Below are 14,511 nucleotides of genomic sequence, written 5' to 3' on the forward strand. Positions count from 1 at the left end.
ATAAATTGGCTTTATGATCCACTAATGGCAGGGAGGGAAATCTGAAGAAGAATACACAAGGTACAGCAAGATACTGCCGATTTACAGTTCTTTTACAAAATAATTGAAAAGGACCTGAAACACACTGTTTGGAAAGACCAGAGACATCCTCTCGTGTCCCACAGGAATTGCAAAAGTCTGGTCCCCAAACTCAGGGAACCACCTCAAGAGGCCCAAAGCCTTGAAACACCAAGGTCACAAAGACACTCGCAGAGAAAGGCTGTCCTCACCCACTGAGACCAGGTTCCCGAAGTGTTCCACCATCACATCCTGGTACAGCTTCCTCTGGGCCGAGTCCAGCAGCCCCAGCTCCTCCTCTGTGAAGGCCACGGCCACGTCCTTGAAGGTCACCGCCTCCTACGGCAAACAACACCACCTCAATCTTATACCCAGTGGCCAGTGGAAGAGGGGCAGCCCCGAGGAGACGAGGAGGATGGGAAGTTGCTCCGGCTCCTGTGAGGTGTGCAGACTTCCCAGCACCCCCTCCTTCCATCCTGCCAATGCCACACACTGACTTTCCTCAGCCTCACTGGACGTGCAGCTATGAAAGAGAAAGCTTTGTGTGTTTACCTGGGGCTCTCAGACAACTCATAAGTAAACTCCCTAGAATTCTAACCACTGGATCCTGAACTAAAAAGCTTTCACTGTTTAATTATTATTGCCAAGTGCCCCAGAAACAGTTACCAATTTAGTCCTGGCAGTATTTGATGGCACCTGCTTTCTCACTGAGGTCGGAACCAGCTGAGAAGGAGTGTTATATGTGGAAACTAACCAAAAGGCCATGCCAGGTCTCTGAATGAAAACTCTCTCTTTCCCCGTTTCTGTCTTTCGCTTGAATGCAATACTCTGACTCCAGACCCTTGGTTTTCTGGGTGAGTCTGAGTTGGTTCCTCCTTTTTTCACAACCCCGATTCTTTATATTTAAAACAAAGATGAAACCAAGCACCTCTTTATACAATTGTTCTGAGCTGTCTATGCAGTGACAAGTGCTTTAAGTACCACTGGACTTTTTAAACTAAGGTCATGCATTACTCTGATTAGAAAAAAATATAAGATGGAAAAAGAAACAAATCGGTAAATAAAATACACAAAGGGTCTGACTCAAGCATGGGGAAGACTGAATCTAACTCTGGTCGTGAGAAAACTTCTAACAATACCTGATTTTTTCTGCGTGAAGCAGCAGTTTGATCCTGCTGTGCTCTGCCGTATTTGGATATTCTACCAAAAAACATCCAAGGCACCACATGTAAAACATACCTCTTAAATTCTGAATACCTAGACCTACTATGTTAAGGGCAAAAAGGGGCAATATTCTTCAGAACAGATATTTTGAGAAAAAGGTTAAATCAGGAACACTGTCACTGTAGTGCTCCTAAAACAGGAGAAGTCTTTAAACTAAATGTCTGTGCATAAAGAATAGTTTAAAGAATAGGTGCAGGGCTCCCCTGGTGGCGCAGTGGTTGAGAGTCCGCCTGCCGATGCAGGGGACACGGGTTCGTGCCCCGGTCCGGGAAGATCCCACATGCCGCGGAGCAGCTGGGCCCGTGAGCCATGGCCGCTGAGCCTGCGCGTCCGGAGCCTGTGCCCCGCAACGGGAGAGGCCACAACAGTGAGAGGCCCGCATACCAGAAAAAAAAAAAAAATAGGTGCATAAGTTTGCAGGAACATGATAAAGCAATTAAAAGTGAATGTTAGCTAGTATTAAATGAAAAAAACAATTTAAAACTGTATCTATGTTATAAATACAAATACACATCCATGAATACATATGATGAAGAGATTACAGAAATATAAAAGCAGCTAATTTGTAAGCAGGTAAGCAGTAGACTGGAAGATGTCCTTCATTTCCCTTAATTTTTCTTTTACTTGTAAAATAAAAAAAATGATGAAATAAAACAAAAATTAAAACCGAAACCAATTAAATTTAACAGGAATTTTAAAAAAAGCACACATGGCACACTCAGGTCCTCATATGCTTAGACTCTCCTTGAAAGAGAAAACCCATATGGAACTATACCCAATATTTTGTAATAACCTATAAGGGAAAAGAATCTGAAAATATATGTATATATATGTATAACTGAATCACTTTGCTGTACACCTGAAATTAATACATTGTAAATCAACTATACTCCAATCAAAAAAAAAAAAGAAAAAGAAAAAAAGAGGAAAACCTGTGTCCAACCTGAGTACAAAAATGGCGTTTTTAACAGCAAGAAAGGCAAGCTCTACTCACCTGGAATGTGCTCATTTTCTCTCTCCTTCTGGGGCAGTGCAGAGTCCTAGCAAGACAGACAGGGAAAGAAGAAGTCAAACTGGAAACTGGTTTAAAGAAAAAGAAGTCACTAACCCACGTGGTGCTCATTGTGAATTACCAAGGCTCCCAGTCCTCGGGGTGGCTACAGCTGATTATGCTTGATGAGCAGAGCCCCACGCAGATACCAGATGCCCCCGTGAACCCCCTCAGTGGCTGTGTGAGGAATGACCTGCCCAGCCATACACAGTGGCCCCCTCACAGTGTGCCTGCAGCTTCCACAGGGGTCATTCTTATTCTGGGTATGGGGTAAACAGAGACCATGTAAGTCAGAGTAGGTTTTGGAGTCAATATGCATGGGCTCTGATCAGGCTACGCCATTCACTAGCAGTGTCACCCTGGGCAAATTATTCACATCTCTTTGCCTCAGTTCAGTCTTCTGCCAGTAGGGGAGAACACGGGCATCCACCTCGTGAGATCGTCATAAGGTAGGAAGCTCTGAGAACACCACTGTCAGGGTTTCTTATTTCTTAGCAACTGCGGTAAAGCAGATGATATTTTAGTTAGAAATTATCGTTAGAGATGTGATTTCTACCAACAGAAGACTGTCAGACATGTGGAGGTCGTACGTTGTTGCCCTGTTATGTGAGAGTCTTTATAGACTTCTGAAAATCTCTGCTTGTCTTCCTAAAGATTTTGTGACTGCAACAATAATATTTAAATTGACATGGACAACTTTTTACAAAAGGTATAAAAATACGTTAAGTTTCTTCTTAAACAGGAAGTACCCTTTTGACAATTATGCACAGAGGTAAAGAGAACTAATAAAAGCCAGGATTCTGCAACAACAATAAAAAATAGTTTGACAGCCCATACCTAATTCAAATGAAAAAAAGACAGGAATCTGAATTGTAATTATATCATTATAAATATAGGAAAGTTTAAGAAATAAATGGGAGACTTCCCTGGTGGTGCAGTGGATAAGACGCCACATTCCCAATGCAGGGGGCCCGGGTTCGATCTAGTACAAAAGATGGCAATGATTCCACTCCCCAAAGCTTGGGAGAGAGATATCTTCACAACTTCTAACGACCTCCATTTTGACTCTACAGTTGCTAGCTGTCTTCTGCTCAATTCAGGATTCTGAAAGGGGCCCTGACAGTTGACAATAATTAGTGGGGGAATAAAATCATTGGACTAAGTAGGCCTTTGGTGAAGCCAGCTCAGTTTTATCTGTGACATCCAGCAGGGTCAATTTCCTCGGCCTCAGTTTCCAGAAAAGACCCTCTCTTGAGCTTCTCGAATTTTCACGTGCATGTGAATTACTGCGGGATCTTGTTGGAATGCAGCCTCCTGGACCCCCTACGCAGAAATTATAAATCAGAACGTCTCGAATGGGGCTCAAGGCTGGGCATTTCTATCCAAGTGATGCCAATGCCGCTGGTTTGTGGAACACAATTTGAGTAGCACTGCAGTGTAACATCAGTCCCACAAAAAAACAGCCTCCACTACACAGAAACATACACAAAGAGTAACCAGACAAAAAGGCACTAAAACATTAACAACTGTTATCTTTACATCCTAAAGTTACAGATAATTAAAATTTTTCTTTATGTATATATCTGCATTTTTCCGTAATGATTATGCTACTTCTATGATATACATATTATTTGAAATAAAATAAATGACCCAGTTGAGAAAACTATCTTAAACACTCATAAAATAGCCTAAACCTTGCTCTCAAGGTCCCCACAATTAAGTCCCAACCTCCTTTCATGATATGATCCTAGCCAGTACCCTATGCTCAAAGAGAATATACCAAAGGGATTAGCAAACTCAGCTGCTGGACTCAAACTGCCTGGGTCCCAACCCCAGCTCTGCCTCCTACCATCTGGGTGAGGATGGGCCAACAGGGTTGTGTTCCCTGCCTTAAAGTAGAGAAAACAGCAGTACCAATTCACAGAGCCACCGCCTGATGGAAATGTGTTCATTTGCATAAAGCTTTTAGAATGGAAATTAGTGACCAAGGCTCAGTTATCATCCTTACCCATGTCTCATACGTTCTACAATTTATAGGAATATCTTAAGTAGAAGAATGCCAAGTCCTACTCACGTGGGGCTCTGCTGCCTCTTCCTCCGTGCAGTGCTTTTTGAGAAGCCAGGGCTGGGGAAGGAAAGGAGACTGTGAAATACCAGGGCTGTGTTTCCATCCCCACTAATTCATACCGCACCCCCTTCCGCCCCCGTACCAGCTAGAAGTCCTCTCCTTCCAAAACAGGCCAGGAGTCCAGGACAATTCAGCTTCCTGGGCTCACAGAATCCCGCTGCGAAATGGGTGCCTCCCGAATTAGCGTAGTATTAATACCAACAATGTATCAGGCAGTTGTAGACCTTTTACTTGTGCTATCTCGTTTCTCCTCACAACACTATATTAACAAGGCATTCCTTTTTCCCCCCTTTTACCGAACAGCAACGGAGGCACAGAGGAGTTAAGCAACTCACCCAGTGTGACGCCGTATGAAGCGGTAGGGCTAGCTCATAGGTGGGGGACGGGGTCAGGTTAGGGGTGAAGAAAACCGGGGAGACCCTCAAACCCCAGGAGGCACGACCTGAGCCCACCCCATCCCGGCTACGTTACCAAACGCAAAGAAGCTCCGCCCGCGGGACGTACATCACCACTCCAGGCCCTCAAACCTCCGCTTTTAGCCGCTCCTCCTCTTTCTCCCCAAATGAAAGGTCTGCAAAGGGGAAGCTTGAATGGGTCGTGAAGAGCGGACCTGAAACACCGTCACCAGGCAGAACATGGCTGCTACGTGTCCTCCTGGGGCGGAAGTGCCTGCGACTAACCCGGAACTCCTGGACCATATTTCCCAGAATTCCGCGGGTAAACCTTTACAGCGAGGTGTTACTGTAGCTGCAGTATATGGGACTACACGAGTTTACGAGCTCTGGACTACATGTCCCAGAATGCAAGGGTGGGTGCGGGGGTGTCTACCGGCACGAGCTCTGGACTACATGTTTTCACTTTCCGGAATCCCTGAGAAGGTCTCAGGCCGTCTTGCCGTTCTACTGTGTAGGCCTCAGAAGAGTGTAGATTCTGTTCATTGAAAGGCGTACAAACTCAGTCGAATTTTGGACGTCTTCAAGAGGCTAAGCGACGTAAAAGCATTAACAGCCACGAAGGCTTCCTGGTAAACCCCAAAGAGTTTCACCATTGGAATAAGGGGAGAAGGAAACTGGGCTTTCTTTGGCAGGGACTGAAGCCAAACGCCAAAACACCTCATTCCCTGAAATTGTGTAAAGGTGAACGTGTTTTGTTAGCATCTTACAACCCGTGCAGAAGCAAGGGAAAATCCTTTCTAGAGACAGACATCAACATCCTAGGTCTCAAGTTATTTCTGTAATTATAAAATCTGTGACATTGCTATTTGACCAAGTGAACTTTAAGGGGAAGGAAAAAGCATTACTTGACATACGGAGGGACACTTCACAGTCATAAAAGTTTCAAATTCTCAGAAACTAATAACTTCAGCTGATACTTTATAAAGCAAACATTGACAGAACCATGAAGAGAAACATTCAAATTCATAATTGGATCTGGAGATTGGAACACATACATAGAGGGAAATGTTGAGCCTTAAAAGCATATATTAAAGTAGCAAGGGGGGCTTCCCTGGTGGCGCAGTGGTTGAGAGTCCGCCTGCCGATGCAGGGGACATGGGTTCGTGCCCTGGTCCGGGAAGATCCCACATACCACGGAGCGGCTGGGCCCGTGAGCCATGGCCGCTGAGCCTGGGCGTCCGGAGCCTGTGCTCCGCAACGGGAGAGGCCACAACAGTGAGAGGCCCGCGTACAGCAAGGAAAACAAAAACAAAACAAAACAAAACAAATAAAGTAGAAAGGAAGTTGAAAATTGATTCAGAAAACATCCATTTCAGGAAATTAATAAATGAATAATAAAACTGAAGAAGGCAGATGGAAAAATATAAGATCAGATGAATGAAATACAAAAATAAAGTAGATCCCACACACACCCACAAAACAGAAATTAAAGAAACAAACAAAACAAACAAAAAAAGATCATCCATAGTATAAACAAAGATTTTTTCAAAAATGTGTTCCAAATTCTTTCAGGAAAATATCCTCCAAGAACTATTCCTGACTTAAGCCAACATAGCACACAGGATTTCTTTCCACTACAAGGAAAGTGAAATCTTGGATATAGCATGATGAAATACGGTAACATGATTAAGTTTTATTTATTCACCTCCTGTTCCCTATGGCACCCTCCACTCCCTTCTCTACCCCGTAAGCTACCATTCTAATTTGTTTGATGTGTTTTCTTTTGGGTGTGTTCTTGTGCAAAATGTGCACTTGTGTATATTTTCAATTCATATAAATAATATTGTGTCATAAAATTCATTCTGGTGTTTATTTCCTTCATTCAGGAGTATATTTTTAAGATTCACCCATCCAGGCTTCCCTGGTGGCACAGTGGTTGAGAGTCTGCCTGCCGATGCAGGGGACGCGGGTTCATGCCCCAGTCTGGGAAAATCCCACATGCCGTGGAGCGGCTGGGCCCGTGAGCCATGGCTGCTGAGCCTGCACGTCCGGAGCCTGTGCTCCGCAGCGGGAGAGGCCACAACAGCGAGAGGCCCACGTACCGCAGAAAAACAAACAAACAAAAAAAACATTCACCCCTCTATCTAATTTGTTTCTTAGAGTTCCATTTTCTGCACCCATATTTTACCTGTACTCTTCCAACTGCCATGCCAATGATAATAAAATAAACATCTTCTTACATTTGTTTATAGACGTATCTGAGAATTTCTTTGGAACACATACCCGAGTGAAATTATTTCATAGCAAATATGTATACTTTAATAATATAGCCAGATTGACTTCCTGAACGGCTACACCAGTCCAGATTACCAAAGAGTTGCACGTCAGGTTTTTATGCAACCACTTACCTTCATTTGGACGACTCATCACCGTTTTGCTAGTGTATTAAATGTATAGTAGTATCTTGTTTTAGTTAAATTTCTCTGATTTCTAATAAGTTTGATCTTTTTTTCAAATGCTTGGTAGCTTCATCTATAAGTGTCTACTTACAACTTTTGCCCCATTTTCTAATGTGGATGCTATCTTTTTCTTCCTCATTTCTATTACATATTCTGATTATTAATACCTTTTCAGTTTTACCAATTACAAGTATCCTTTCCTAATTGGGCACGTGTTTCTAAAATTTTTCTATTGTGTTCTTCATGGAATAGAAATCTTTAATTATAAGATAATAAACCAATAATTTCTTAATATCTGTGCTTCTGAAACTCCTCAGGTGAAAAAATATATTTCTACCTTTTAAAAATTAACTTTCTAGACTTATCTTTCACATGTAGGTCCTTTAAATATTTTGGAGTCTATTTATGTACATTTTATTACAGGGGATCCACTTTTATTTTTCTCCAAGAGAAGTTCTTAAAAATAGTGATATTCATGGCTTGAAGATTCAATATTACAAAGATATCAGTAATCCTCAAAATGATCTATAGGCTCAATCAAACCCCAATAAAAACATCAGCATTTTTTCCCTTGGAAATTGATGAGATGTTTACAAATATTATGTGGGAAAGCAAAGAGCTACAAGAAGAGCTGGGGGCTTCCCTGGTGGCGCAGTGGTTGAGAATCTGCCTGCTAATGCAGGGGACACGGGTTTGAGCCCTGGTCTGGGAAGATCCCACATGCCACGGAGCAACTAGGCCCGTGAGCCACGTACTGAGCCTGCGCGTCTGGAGCCTGTGCTCCCCAACAAGAGGCCGTGATAGTGAGGCCCACGCACCACGATGAGGAGTGGCCCCCGCTTGCCACAACTAAAGAAAGCCCTCGCACAGAAACGAAGACCCAACACAGCAAAAATAAGTAAATAAACTCCTACCCCCAACATCTAAAAAAACATAAAAATAAAAAATAAAAGAAGAGCTGGGACAATCTGAAAGAAGAATGAAAAGAAAGATATTAGTCACATTAAACCTTACTATAAATCTACAATATAAGATAGTCTGGTGTTTGCTCAAGGATAGACAAGATAATAGACATCAAAATCCATGTTGAAACAGACATTATAACAACGTGTAAAAAGAAAACACTGCAGGGAGTTCCCTGGTGGTCTAGTGGTAAGGATTTGGCGCTTTCACTGTGGTGACCCTGGTTCAATCCCTGGTCAGGGAACTGAGATCCTGCAAGCCACGCAGCACGGCCAAAAGAAAAAAGAAAGAAAAGAAAACACTGCAGCAGAGAGGGGAAAGAACTCTTGTTAATACAGTTGATCCTTGAACTAGGGTTCAAGGGGGTTAGGGGTGCCAACCCTCTGCTAAGTTGAAAATCCAAGTATAACTTATAGCCAGTCCTCTGTACGTACATGGTTTCTCCATAATCGGCAATTCTGCATCTGAGGATTGAACCAACCTTGGATCGTGTAGTAGTGCAGTATTTACTATTCAAAAAAATCCTCGTATAAGTGCACTTGTGTAGTTTAAACCCATGTTGTCCAAGGGTCAACTATTGGTTCTCAGTCAGCTGGATATCCATATGGGAAAAATATTAATCATTACTGCATAGGATATAAAAATATAAATTCCAGAAGATCTGCAGACGTAAATTTGAAAAGTAAACAATGATGCTTTAGGAAAGAAACGTAAGATAACAGCCTTTTTGCCTTGGAGTAGGAAGAATTTCTTAAGACCAAAAAAATCACCAACTGTGAAAGAAAAAATTGAAAAATTGGACTATTTCAAAGTTAAGAAACACCGTAAACCCAAACGCAGCACTCCTGGGCCAAAAGTGAGAGAGATTTTAAAAACATCTATGGAATAAAAGACTCAGATGCATCCCTCATGCCCATGCATTCTTCAAGGGTCAACTGTATCTACCAAAGTTGAACATATACCCTATAACCCTTTGGTTCCACCCATAGAAATATCCCTCAAACAAGTGCACAAGGCACATTCTAGATTGCTCACATCACCACTAACTGTGATAGCCAAGAATGGGGAAGTACCCAATACCCACCAATAATGGGATTAATAAATAGATTTTGATATGTTTACACACTGCAATAATATCCACCAATGAAAATGAATCAACGGTATCCACTCCCATCAATATGGATAAATGTCATGGATATACTGTGGAGCAAATGAAGCCAACACAAAATAGCACCTATTACATGACTCCATTTATATCAAGTACAAAATAGGCTAAGTGAATCTACACCATTACAAATTAGTGGCTACCATATGGAAAGGAAGGTTACTAGAAAGAGCCAAAAAGGGATGCTTCTAGGGTTTGGGGTTTGTCCTGGTCCTCCAAGAACTAGACGGCAAAGTGCTGAGAAAGACTTTAATGAACAAATATTTCATTAGGGGAAACATCGGAGAGAAAATGGCAGGGAGCTCTGGAAGGCTGGCAGAACTATCAGCGCATAGTGCAAGTCTGACCCTGAGTGAAGATTTGGAAGAAAGATTTGGTAAATCATCCGAGACTGCCTTGTCATCTACGTAAAATCCTTCAAGGCTGTCAGAGTCCTTGAAAAAAGGTCACTGGACAGAGGAATCCTGGTCTCCAAGAAATGGCCTGCCTTAGGATCCCTGCTGTGCTGACTAGGAGCAATCAGGGGCAAGGCCGGCCTCCAGGCAAACGTGGTGATGGATTTAAGAGCAGCAGCTGGGACCTTTGGCCAGTTATGCTCCCTGTGGTCATAACTGTGAAACAGGAGACTCTCAACGTGGATGCTTCCTTGTGATAAGATCTGGCTGTTTATTTCTGTCAGAAATAATCCTGAAGCAACGTTGCGTCCTTCTCAGTATATCATACCCCAGAGATCTAAAACGTTCGTTTGTTCTGTTATTGATAATGTTCACCTCTTGGCTAAGGTAGTGTTCACCAAATTTATACCTACTGTATTTCTTGTTGTGATCAATACTTTGTGGAGAGATATTTGGGGTTTTGTAGCATCCTGCTCCTTGTAAACTTTCAACCAGTAGTTTTATAATTCATTGATTACTCTTGCCAGAACCTATCATTACTATGATGGTTGTAAATAATGATTTTTACATTACGTCATTCCTTCTATATGTTTATGGTTTGGCATTCTATTATGAGAGCCCTTCCTTCCCTCCCTTCCTCTTTTTTTTATTCATATTCTGTATGATAATTATTTATTTTAGGGTCAAATTGCTCAGATTTACCCAGTGTGAGTCTCTTCAAGCTGGATCTTTTTACACGTCCCACCACTCTTTCCTACTTTCTGGCACAGTAAATTTTCTCCAGGATCATTCTACACTTTCCTTGCTCCAGCCCTGAAATAGAAACGTGGATATACATGCTTATATACATCACATACACGTGTGTGTTTGTATATCCTCTCACTTCCATATCTACTTCTGTAAATACCTAGCACGTGCACTCACTCCCTCTCTCTCTCTACAGATGGGTGGACGGATGGATGGATGGGTAGACAGATCTGTATAAATAACTTATGGTCAGACTTCCATATCCGTGGTTCCTCTGTATCTGCAATTCTGCAACCATGGGTTCAACCAACCACAGATCATGTAGTACTGTAGTAATTACTATTAAAAAAAAAAAACCCTGCATATAAGTGGACCTGCCCAGTTCAAACCCATATTGTTCAAGGGTCAACTGTAACTTGCTAAATAAAGCCCTTTAACCAACTATATTAAAAATACCACCATTGGTCTGCGTATGGAATGCCATCCAAACCTGCTTTGTCCTTACTGGTGCCACATCCAGAGGGTCCTCTGCTATTATGCTCAGTTCTCTCCTCATGTGCATCTTTTCAACAAGAGAAACTTTTTTTTTTAAACCTCCACAATGTAGGTATATCCACTTTTGTTTCTAGCTCCAGGATTTTCCCTCTCCCTATAATGGATCTGTAGTTAAAGCACAGCATAAATAATAAAGCTTCAACTGTTGAAACTCATGAATTTTTCTGTGTATGCAAAATAATCTGAGAACTGTTTTGTTTTTGAAATTGGCTTCCAGAGTTCATACCATAATTTTGATCTTATATGCCTTATGACAATATAGAACAATCATATGAGGTCTTAACTGCAAGGGATAATTATTTAATACTTTTTCAAATTCTATTAAAATAATTTCCTGCTTTGGCAATACCCACTATTCAATGAAAAAAATATAACATGAAGTTATAAAATGGAAAAATATCACAAAGTGCTCCTTGCCTAGGAAAACCACTCTGGAAGAGTATCCCTTTACACATGATCTTATGCATGTACACATACATGTGTGCACATGCACACATACACAAACACTAACAAAGATTTATGGTTGATTATACTATGAAGGCTACAATCTGTGACCTCTCAAAGCCCATATTGTGTATCTCCTGCGATTATGATATGTCATATATTTTTAAAATAAACTTTTTATTTAATTTATTTATTTTGGGCTGCATTGGGTCTTCGTTGCTGCGTGCGGGCTTTCTCTAGTTGCAGTGAGTGTGGGCTACTCTTCGTTGCGGCGCGCGGGCTTCTCATTGCAGTGGCTTCTCTTGTTGCGGAGCACAGGCTCTAAGCACGTAGGCTTCAGTTGTTGTGGCACACAGCCTCAGTAGTTGTGGCACACGGGCTTAGTTGCTCCACAGCATGTGGGATCTTCCTGGACCAGGGCTCGAACCCGTGTCCCCTGCATTGGCAGGCGAATTCTTAGCCACTGTACCACCAGGGAAGTCCCTGTCATCATTTCACCGGCTTCAGATTAATATAGGAATCTATCAAAACTCAAATTCTTACAGCTGTACACTAATTTCCATTAAAAAATTTAGTGACATCATTGATGTGGTGTTCATCTTTTTGGTATTTTAATCTCACAATCAATAACTTCCAATTATATGATTTCTAAATCAAAGAGATCTAATATATTCTGATATATATACTCCTTTCCTGAAACCATGCTTTACTGCAACCAATAGGGAAAAGCACATAAATGTCAGTCTTGTCTCAATAATACACTGGATAATTTTATCAGATTCCTACAAGTTTTCTGGGTATTTGCCTCATGGATGTGGGGGAAGAATATGGCATAGCCCCTACCTGAGAACTTTAGAAGAAATGCTACAATAATTAGAAGGCAAACATTTCAAAGTCTGGATGAAAATGCAGAGAATTAGAAATCAGTAAGTTCAAGGTCAACTAAAAATTTTTTTTTCTAGGGACAAACAATTTTTGTGACACTTTCAAAGTGTTACAGTAAACCCTGCCTTAATATTGACAGACAAAAAATCAATTGTATACTATGCAGTTACTGTTGTTGCAAAGTTAATCATGTTTTTTCACTCTGTACCATCAGAAAAAAAAAATCACAAGGTAGTTCAATTTCTACTGAACACAGTCCTTGGAAAACTAGACGGGGTCTCAAATAACCACCCAACTTGAGAACAGAGGCTGCGGGAGGCAAGGAGCCAGTTGCGATAGGCTAATAGCATATTAATATTGAAGATTGGGGGGCTTCCCTTCCCTGGTGGCGTAGTGGTTAAGAATCTGCCTGCCAATGCAGGGGACACGGGTTTGAGCCCTGGTCCAGGAAGATCCCACATGCTGCACAGCAGCTCAGCCGCGTGCCACAACTACTGAAGCCTGCACACCTAGAGCCCGTGCTCCACAAAGAGAAGCCACTGCAATGAGAAGCCCACACACTGCAATGAAAAGTAGCCCCCACTCACTGCAACTAGAGAAAGCCTGCGTGCAGCAATAAAGACCCAAGGCAGCCAAAAATAAATTAAAAAAATATATATTGCAGATTGGTTTTCTGCAGTGGTTTTCAGTATTTCAACAAAAGTTCATGTCCTGAATTAATTTTATTTTGCAGGTTTCCCCATCTGGATACAACTTTCATATATTATACATTTCCCCCTTTTGGTTTATTTAAAACACAAGTACTGAGCACACCTAAAAGCACTAGTCAATGATAAGGTTGTGTACATTCAGCAGCCAAGTCCCTGCCCTCATGGAGCGCACATTCTCATGGACATCAATTTTGACTAGCTCATCCTTACACTTTTGTTAAAGCCCAGACCAAACTCTTTTCCTTTCTAAGTGCTATCTCCTAAGTGACATCTGATAAATGTCAAAGTTCTGAATGCAGCCCTTACTGCACCACTCAGAAGGGATCTCTGCTGTGTGCTCTGCTGAACACTAGGATCTGTTTAGCTACTGCTTCAACACCAACTAAGTTAAAATACTTTCTCTCCTATGAGACCTGACGCTTGCAAGAATTCACGTTGCACGTGAGTTTTTTGAAAACAACATTTTGTAGAACTTCTATCCTCTGACAGTTCCTTGATGTTCTTACCACTCTCGCTGCTTTCATAAAATGTGTCCCCAGTATGCATTTTGTGATGACTTATAAGATTGGAGCGCCAACTGAAGCTCTTACCACAGGTCTCACACTTGTAAGCCTTCTCCCCTGTGTGCACTCTTTGATGAGACTGTAGCTGTGAAGGCCGACTGAAGACCTTACTGCATCTGTCACATCTGTACGGCTTCTCTCCAGTGTGGACGCTTTGATGAAGCTGAAGACTTGAGGCCTGAATGAAGTGCTTCCCACACTCCCCACACTTATATGGTTTCTCTCCTGTGTGGACCCTCTGATGCATGTCGAGGTTCAGGCTCCACTTGAAGCCCTTCCCACACTCCTCACATTTGTATGGCTTTTCTCCAGTGTGGACTTTTTGATGGGCTTGAAGGTGTGAACTCCGACCAAAGCTCTTCCCACACTCTTCACATTTGAATGGTTTTTCTCTGCTGTGGACTCTCTCATGGGCCAGAAGATTTGAGGCCTGCCTGAAGACTTTCCCACACTCCTCACAATTATACGGTTTCTCTCCGGTGTGGATTCTGCAATGAATTTTAAGATCTGCTCTACGACTGAATCCCTTCCCACACTCTTCACATTTGTATGGTTTCTCACCGGTATGGATCAGCTGGTGGATCTGAAGTCGTGAACTCTGATTGAAGCCCTGCCCACACTCCTCACACTTGTAAGGTTTCTCTACACTGTGGGCCTTCTGATGGATTTGAAGATATGAACTCTGACGGAAGCCCTTCCCACATACCTCACATTTATAGGGCTTCTCCCCTGTGTGGACAACCAGATGAACTTGATAATGGGAGTTCCTC

At 42.1% G+C, this 14,511-nt stretch overlaps 1 protein-coding gene and 1 long non-coding RNA gene across 2 annotated transcripts in view; one reads left to right on the forward strand and one right to left on the reverse strand.

Annotated features, from left to right (window-relative positions):
* The window catches only part of LOC309816151 (protein FAM170A-like), a gene marked incomplete at both ends in the record, with an annotated part of 167,239 nt that overhangs the window by 70,816 nt on the left and 81,912 nt on the right, over window positions 1-14,511 (forward strand). The gene's annotated exons all lie outside the window — the stretch shown is intronic.
* LOC309816143 lies at window positions 2,275-5,074 on the reverse strand. Its single transcript, XR_014295972.1, has 3 exons — window positions 4,932-5,074; window positions 4,407-4,457; window positions 2,275-2,321 (listed from the first exon to the last, which is right to left on the reverse strand). It is a non-coding gene; the product is annotated as an uncharacterized lncRNA (long non-coding RNA).

This window comes from Mesoplodon mirus, assembly GCF_964341445.2.
Source record: "Mesoplodon mirus genome assembly, contig: SUPER_14_unloc_3, whole genome shotgun sequence".
In the NCBI taxonomy this organism is placed as follows: domain Eukaryota; kingdom Metazoa; phylum Chordata; class Mammalia; order Artiodactyla; family Ziphiidae; genus Mesoplodon; species Mesoplodon mirus.